Genomic DNA, 8,236 nt, shown 5'->3' on the forward strand with positions numbered 1-8,236 from the left:
GGTTGCTTGAATGGTTTCTCCCAAACTCGGAATTGGCCAGTTGGCTTTGATCATAACGGGGAGATTGTGGTGTGGGAGGAGGATGAAGATGATTATTGGGATGGTTTGCCATTAGATTGGGCGATGGATGGGGATTTTGGGGAGGAGGCTTTGGCTATTCGGGATGCCATGGAGGAGGAGTTCCAGTTTTTTGCGCGTCAAAACTCTAAAGGGAAAAGGGAGCTTCTAAATTTGCATAGTTCCATTAACTATAGGGACGCGAATTACCCCTCTAGGCGTAGGAAAGGCAAGGCACATATGTTGTAGGTCTGTTGTGCTTTGACGGGTAGTGGGTTTTATTGTTCTTAGTTGGGTTCTTTTGTATTTTGTTTGGTTCTTTTGTGTTCTGGGGCATTGGTGTTATGGGTTTTTTTTGGGTTAGCTTTGGTTGTTCCTGTGTATACTTCCTGTGTACCTAGGGGCGCCTTACGCTTTTTTTATAAAAGTTCTTCTTACTTATCAAAAAAAAAAAAGCTAGATTTCTCACCAACCTTTGCACAATCACTACGAGCCTTATTCCAATCGATTTCATGATAAGGGACTGTATAAAGCTCCTTTCTCAAAGATTGGATTGTGGATGTGATAGGACCAACAAACCTTTTACCATATAAATATGACATGGGCAAATACACCATCCGGCAATGACACCACATCCTTCCTATAAGAAAATATGGAAATTCAACAGCAAGAAGTTTAGGACAAACCCATACCACTGTAATTGACAACCCCTACATTCCACTAATGGACTAAAGTTCTTCCTCAACTGTAACAGTGAAAATATGCAGATTTAACAAATTGCAATGGTGGTATATATCTTTTTTCCCAAAATATTTAATTAGTTTTAAAATGTAAGCAATATAAAATACTTTTCGTACATGCAGAGCATATATTGTGTTCGTGGTATAAGAATGACTAAAAAGTTAGAGACCTGGATGACATGGGAGAAGGTAAGGGCAAAGCCATACTTCTGGCAGCAGTGGATTATTCCCAGACCATTCGTACACACCAAGTACCTGAAACCGGTGAAAATCAACCACAACTTAGCTAATATTTTGAAGGCATTGGCTTTTTCAGCACAATATAACAAAATTTAGACAGAGTTCATACTGAAAGCCACATTTTCCCCCATGAAGTGATTGCAGTTGCACCACCATGATCCAAGATCCACTTCCGTGCTTTCTCCACTGCCCCCAGTCCATCCTCAGGTTCACCAAGCAATCTCAAAGTAACATAATTTAGTGCAGTACCAAACATGGTGCTTGGGCCTTCAATATGTAGACCCCAACCCCCATCTTCATTCTGCAATTAGATGGATCACCGTTTCAAAGTTTTGTGTTCATCAGCAATATTAATACTACGAGACCCAAAGAAAATAGAATAAGGCTCTAATTCGTAACGCTTTCAACAGTGATATGAGCAACTAACCAGGTAAAAGGAATCAATCATTAAAAACAGTTCCCACCAGATTGAAGCCGAAGAGAATAAATTATTAGTTGTGCAGTTATCTTTTTCCTTTTTCCTTTAACACAAAGAGACAAACATTGAAATTCAAAGTAAAAAAGGAGTCTCATGCATAAAACAATTAATGTTGCAAGAAAATTCTTGCCTGATGATTGTAGAGATATCTGCAGATCTCACATTGATGTTCTTTTGATAAGACGCCATTCAGAGTTCCAGTAATTGAAAGGGTAATCACCTGTTCCAATTGATAAGAAGGATTACACTTCATGTCAGTTCATGATAATTTTACTGGAACAAATGATAAAGTGAGTGAAAGCACCTCACTCTTCTTCTTCTTCTTCTTCTTTTTTATTTTTATTTTTTCTTTCTTCAGTTTTTTTTTTTTTTTAATCAAAGCCTCAAAAGATGTCATCCAGTTCATTTTAATGAATGCCGCAAAATTCCAAATAAACTATGCAAATTTTATAGCATGGAATGCTATGCTATCAAATTGATAGATTAGTCAGTTTTCGTTGCACAAAACAAAACATATCGAAATGACTTCTTTTTCTCAGTCTTACCAAACCAGGAATTAGAAACATGGGACCCCCATAATCCCCCGGCCAATGACCATCATCTGCCTGGATTGTTGAGTAGAAATTGATGGCCCTTCGTAAGGTCATTCTTACTGCCTCCTCTCTGACCTCTTCTGTATCGTTAATTTTGACTTGCGGTATATTTACAAAAGATGGGTTCTCCTTTGCAAACTATATCAGAGAGAAAATTAAAGTAACATATTGAGAATCAATTATTACAGAGAGCGAGTTTAAAAAAAACAAAACAAAAAACAAAATTCAAGCATTTAATTATTTGAACTTAAAGCACAGAAATTTCCCTTGCTCATGTTGTTATCGGTACATGTTTAATTAAAGACAAAGTCTTTATGCGAGAGAATGATAACAAATGTTGCTTAATGTGGCCATTCTTCAAGAAACTATTATAGATAAACCTTAATGGTCCCTTGAAGCCAAGACAACTCATGAAAAAAGAGAAAGGGGAAAAGGAATTCGGAATCTTATAACAATCAATACTGATTAATAATAAGCCTACTGAAATCAGCAAAATGTGAAAAGTCAGCAGCTATGAACATATATATATATATATATATAAATACACAAGTTTAGCATCACTTTCATGGGGTTTTAAATAACGGAATATTTACTATACAAATCTAGTAATGAAACCAAAAGACAGGATGGAGATCTCAATGCAGATCCTAGCTCAGAAAGCACTCTAAATTTTAAATCTAAATAGGTTTCAGCAATAGTAGAGATCTTCTTCTTTTTTTATAAGTAGCCAAAATATCATTAAAAACGTAAGATGCACCTAGGTACATAGAAAGTATACAAGAGAAAACACTTAGCTAGCTAGAATGAGAAAAAAGAACAATAATCAGTAATGGAAATATCATTGAAAAGTACAAAGGCATAGCCCAAGTACACAGGGAGTAGACAAGATATACACCTACCTAGAAAGAGAAAACAAGTCAAGAAAATCATGAAAACTTAGCAAATTATGACCTAAGGCAGTGGTCAAGTGTTTTGGAAAAGAAAAGCTTTAGTTCCACCACCATCCTCTCGCTCTCTGAAGACATCACAAAAGGCAGGACGGAACCATTTCCCACACAACGGCCCTCTGAAGACTACCTCCTGACCTTCTCCAACAAGCAAAAAGATCTACTACTCTTCTAGGCATAACCCAAGATGACTAAAGATAGCACTCCACAAAGCATTGGCGATCTCACAATGGAGAAGAAGATAATCCACAGCCTCCCCACTCCTCATACACATGATCTTCCTCAGGCGGTTGTCCAAGCAAAAAACGCTGCTCTCAAAGGGGACATTATGCCGCCAATAAAGATTGTAATTGTTAACAATAATACAACAGTAGAGCACTCAATAATACCAAGATCAATTCTTTCCCTTCTTAACCTTCGCAGACTCATTCAAGAGTTGATGTTTCAGAATGTTAATACATAATAAAGATTGGAATTGTTATCAAATAGAAAATGTCCAAGCGCCTAAGAAGAAGAAAATGATCTTAATTCAATTCTCAATACATACCCATGTAAATAAATTCTTAGAAAAAAAAATATTAAAACCATATATCCTTTCTTAAGCATTATCTTCAACAAAATTGAGAAATGTCACTAACTGACTAACAAAGAATTAAACGAGAAAATGAAGAAAACCCAATTTAAACCTCGTCTATTGCTTTCTTTTCTTGATGATCACAGACCACAAATCATAGAACCAAACAAGAACCAACAAAGAATTCCAATGTTTGGGATTCTGGGGCGACCTGAATCCGCATGAGGAGGTCGGAGCTGTGCCGCTTCCCGAAGCGGCGCTCCCAGAAACCCCGGCGAGCATTGTCGATCTGGTGAAGCTCTTCTTGGGTGCCGAGCTCTGGATGGAACTCCCACACTTGGCGTCCCATGTGATTGTTCAAACTCCTCAGCCATCTTTCACTGCCGCCGCCACCACCACCATCTCCTCTGACTGTCTCTGCGCCGATCTTCAACTTCCACATTGCACAGTTGTTTAATTCTTTTCGCGGATACGATGAGCTTAAATGGTTAAGAAATAGTAGCACGTTGGAGACACAGAGGAAGAGGAGCTTGACAGCTTTGTTTTCTCTCCTTGTCGCTTTCACAAAACAGAAGAGGCTGTCAACTAAGCACAATACTGCATGGATTAGGGTATTATTATTAAAAAAAAAAAAATTTAAAAAAAAACCAACAACAACAACATTTACAATACTGCATCGTTGGATGCTATGTCTGATGGGCTAGCACTGGAATTTTTATTTTATTTTATTTGATCTAAAAAAAAATTTTCTTTGTTTGGTTTTCATTAAAAAAAAAAAAAATTGGTCGGTTGGTCTCAACGAGAAAGGGAATAGTATCTCCTAGGGTGTGTCGTAAAGGAGTTATGTTTATAAAAATGTATGGGATAATTGAATTACTGGTTTTTGTAATTGGCCTAAATTACGAATTATTTTTTGTGATACAAAAAGTTTATAAATGATCATTGTTGTAAACTATAATTACGAATCAATCTCTGAACCCATTTTTCGTCTACTAAGTTAACAGAATCCGTTAATTTATCACGTCATATAAATAATGAGATAACATTTAAATATTATTTGTATCGTAATCCATTAACGGACTCTATTAATTTAACGGATGAAAAACGGGTTCAGGGAGTTATTTGTAATTATAGTTTACCACAAAGACTCTCCATAAACTTTTTATACTAATGTGAGTGATTCGTAATTTAGAATATTATTCCAAAATATATTTAAAAGAAAAAAAAAATAAAAAAACACTACAACCTATAACGGCAAGATTGAAGGGTTTGCCATTGTAACGTCCCGCTTTTACAAAAAGCGTAAGTGAAAATTTTTGAATTTTCATGTGATATTACTAACTTATCAGAGTTAAATATTGACAACGGAATATATATAAATATAATACAGACTTAGGAATTAAGTAACACTTCAGAGCTTCTACTGAAATACCTCAAGATTGATATAATAAGTTAGTCAGAATAATTATACAAAGTAGTAGTAGTCATGCCTCACAGGGCATAAATAGTCATACAAGCCAAAATATCTAAGGTTTAATGACTACATAACAGCAGAATTATAAATATTGTCTTTAAACTAAGTTATTGAACTACAACATGGTAGTTCCCAAAAAGGAAGGCAATCTCGCCTCAAAAACTAGTATCAGGAACCATTTAAGAGTCTGGATAGTCTTGATATTCTTCTTCTTCATATCCTGTATTATCACACAATACGGAGAGGAAAACAACAACACAAAATACTAAAATGAGTCCGTTGTTTTCAATATTAATATGATTACTGATTTATTTAAGTAAATGCAACACAATGCAATAATATAAAGTAATGACAGTTTTATATGCACAGTATTGTTATAAAATGAATCATGAGCTTCTTGTATTCAATCTTATAGAGACGTAACTCTAACACATAGATTTAAGGAAACGTAATTCCATTTAATAAAGTCTAAGAGACGTAACTCCTGTCTAACGTGTTATAGGAGACGTAACTCCTGTCTAACGTGTTATAGGAGACGTAACTCCCGCTTATCGAGTTATAGGAGACGTAACTCCTGTTTAGCGAGTTCTAAGAAGACGTCACTCCTCTAACAATTTATTATCTTTTTGGCACAGGCAGACGTTACTCCCTGTTCCGTAGGCAGACGTAACTCCTTACTTTGTTGTTTATTAATATTTTTGGCTCATGCAGACGTCACTCCCTGATCCGTTGGCAGACGTCACTCCCAACTTTGTTATAATTAAATTCATTAATTAAAATAACAAAATATGCAAAATCCACATGCGCAAACAATTAAATAAAACAGAAACCACAACATTATGGAAATTCAGCTTCACCCTCAGTAAGTAATAAATACTTACAGTTCTTTCTTTGCTTCAGAAAAGTGTTCACATAAATATTAGCTGTAGTATAATTTAATACCAATAATAGTGAATTAGTACAATTCACTTATAAACTCATATTAACACTATTTTTATTTTTAACCTTTTAAACCTTAACATAATTGCTAAAATCATTTAAACATAATAACAACATATAAAAAATGGTTTAATTATAATGCCACATATTCCATATGGGCATTATAACCACATTTATAAATAATGACCAAAATACCCTTTTGCATTTTTTAAAATACTTATGAACATAAGAATCGTTTTACCAACACTTTTAATCATAAAAGCTATATATTTATATAACATAACCAATTCCAATTGAGCTGAGTAACAACATTAGTATTAGTAATGTCTAAAAATATTTTTAGAATATTGGGCGGCATAACGGCATAATTATGAATAATTCCCTTTATAAAATTTGGCAGAACAACGACGCTTTTATAACTAATGCTTAAAAAAAACCTTTTAAAACTTTTGACAGCATAATGGCACATTTAAGGAATTGAATTTGGGCATCATAATGGCATATTTGGTAAATAAGTGATCAACTTTGAACATAAACACATAATGAACATAATCAAGCTTAAACTAATGAAATCAAAACTTAAAGCATAAAATCAATGAAATTGATAATTGGAAGCTTACCAAAAGACTTCCTAGAACACACTCCAAGCCTTGAACTACACAAAAGCACACAAAAGCACACTTTTCTCTCTCTTTGCCATGAGTGTGTGTGTGTGAAGCTTGATGGGTTTTTGAATCCTTCTTTAGTTCTATTTATAAGGGAATGAATGGTTAGGATCAAGTAGACACCTTTCGATCTAATGGATGGGAGTTAGCCTTATCCTCCAAGGCACATGGGTGTCATCATTACTTAGATAAATATCTACATGCATTTGCATTTCATATGAATTTGCATTTCATGTGAATTTTGGCACATGGGTTTCATCAATACTTAAATCAAATAAAATCAAATAATATCTAATCTAATAAATTCTATTCTAACTAAATTTGACACCCCACAAAATATCTTAAAATCTCAATCATCACAAATCAAATAAAATCAAATCCAATTATAGCAAATATTTCTATCCTAACTAGATTTGGCACATGGGTTTACTAAGAAATGAAACTAAGTTATAAATAGGACTAATTGGTTACAAAATATCACAAAATCAATAGGGTGACGCGGCGATGACGTGGCAGAATCTACACATGCATGCTACCCAGTCTAGGGGCAGTAGAGTCACGGTCACTTTTGGCAAATCTAGAAAACTCTGATTTTTATGAAATTTTATATGTAGATAGAGGACTCCGAGACGAGCGTTCTGGCTTTTGAATCGACCAAAACGGAGTTCGTTTGACCCTGTTTCCGTTATTCCAAAGTTTAAGGTTCGTTTGAACTTTTATTAAACTAAAACTATAAACACTTTTTAATAAATGAATATTTAACTTCATAGATATTCATATTTATTCTTTTACCTTATTAATAGGTCATAAATTATATTTTAAAATATTTTATTTAATATCTTAAAATATGGGGTGTTATAGCCTTGGTGTGCGACAAACATGGGCAATCCTTCATGTGTTGTACGACACAACTCATGACAATTTCAAAGTACACATACATAACACACACGTACCCATAACTGTATATGTATATGTGTATGTGTGATAACTTCTAAGTATACCAAAATTGTCTTTGATATATTATATATGTCTTACAAAATCCCAAATTAACCTTCTTTTTTTTTTTTTTTTCTATGCATACCAAAAATAACTTTACGTGTTTCTAATGGGTATACACAGTTTTCTAAACTAAATAAATCCAAGACAGAACTTAACACCATAAAAGTTTATAATTCATTTTATTAAGGATAAATTCATCATAAATTTTTTAATAAGCGATTTGAATTCACTCCCCCTCATTTTTTTTAATTTTGAAAATTAGATTCCTGAGCTTTCCATTATTCGCAATAGATCCTTATCTGAGTTTGCAGTCCAAGTAAAACTATAGACCCTTAGGATTCGTTTCGGTTTATGATTTCAAAATATGCGATTTGAAAAAATGGTTTTTAAAAACGCACTATTTTTTTTGGACATGTCTACAGAAGAGGGGGAAGGGGAGATTTGAACTAATAACCTTCACTTCATGATCCGTGGTCCCCAGCTGATTGAACTATCACTTGGGGACTTAAAAGCGCACTTAAGTGTTTGGC

General features: G+C 34.2%; 1 pseudogene; it reads right to left on the reverse strand.

The window, feature by feature from the left end:
- The window catches only part of LOC133862415 (cycloartenol synthase-like), a 39,013-nt pseudogene extending 34,739 nt beyond the window's left edge, over positions 1 to 4,274 (reverse strand).
- Positions 4,275 to 8,236: the final 3,962 nt, after the last annotated feature.

Source organism: Alnus glutinosa, chromosome 3 (genome assembly GCF_958979055.1).
Source record: "Alnus glutinosa chromosome 3, dhAlnGlut1.1, whole genome shotgun sequence".
Classification (NCBI taxonomy): domain Eukaryota; kingdom Viridiplantae; phylum Streptophyta; class Magnoliopsida; order Fagales; family Betulaceae; genus Alnus; species Alnus glutinosa.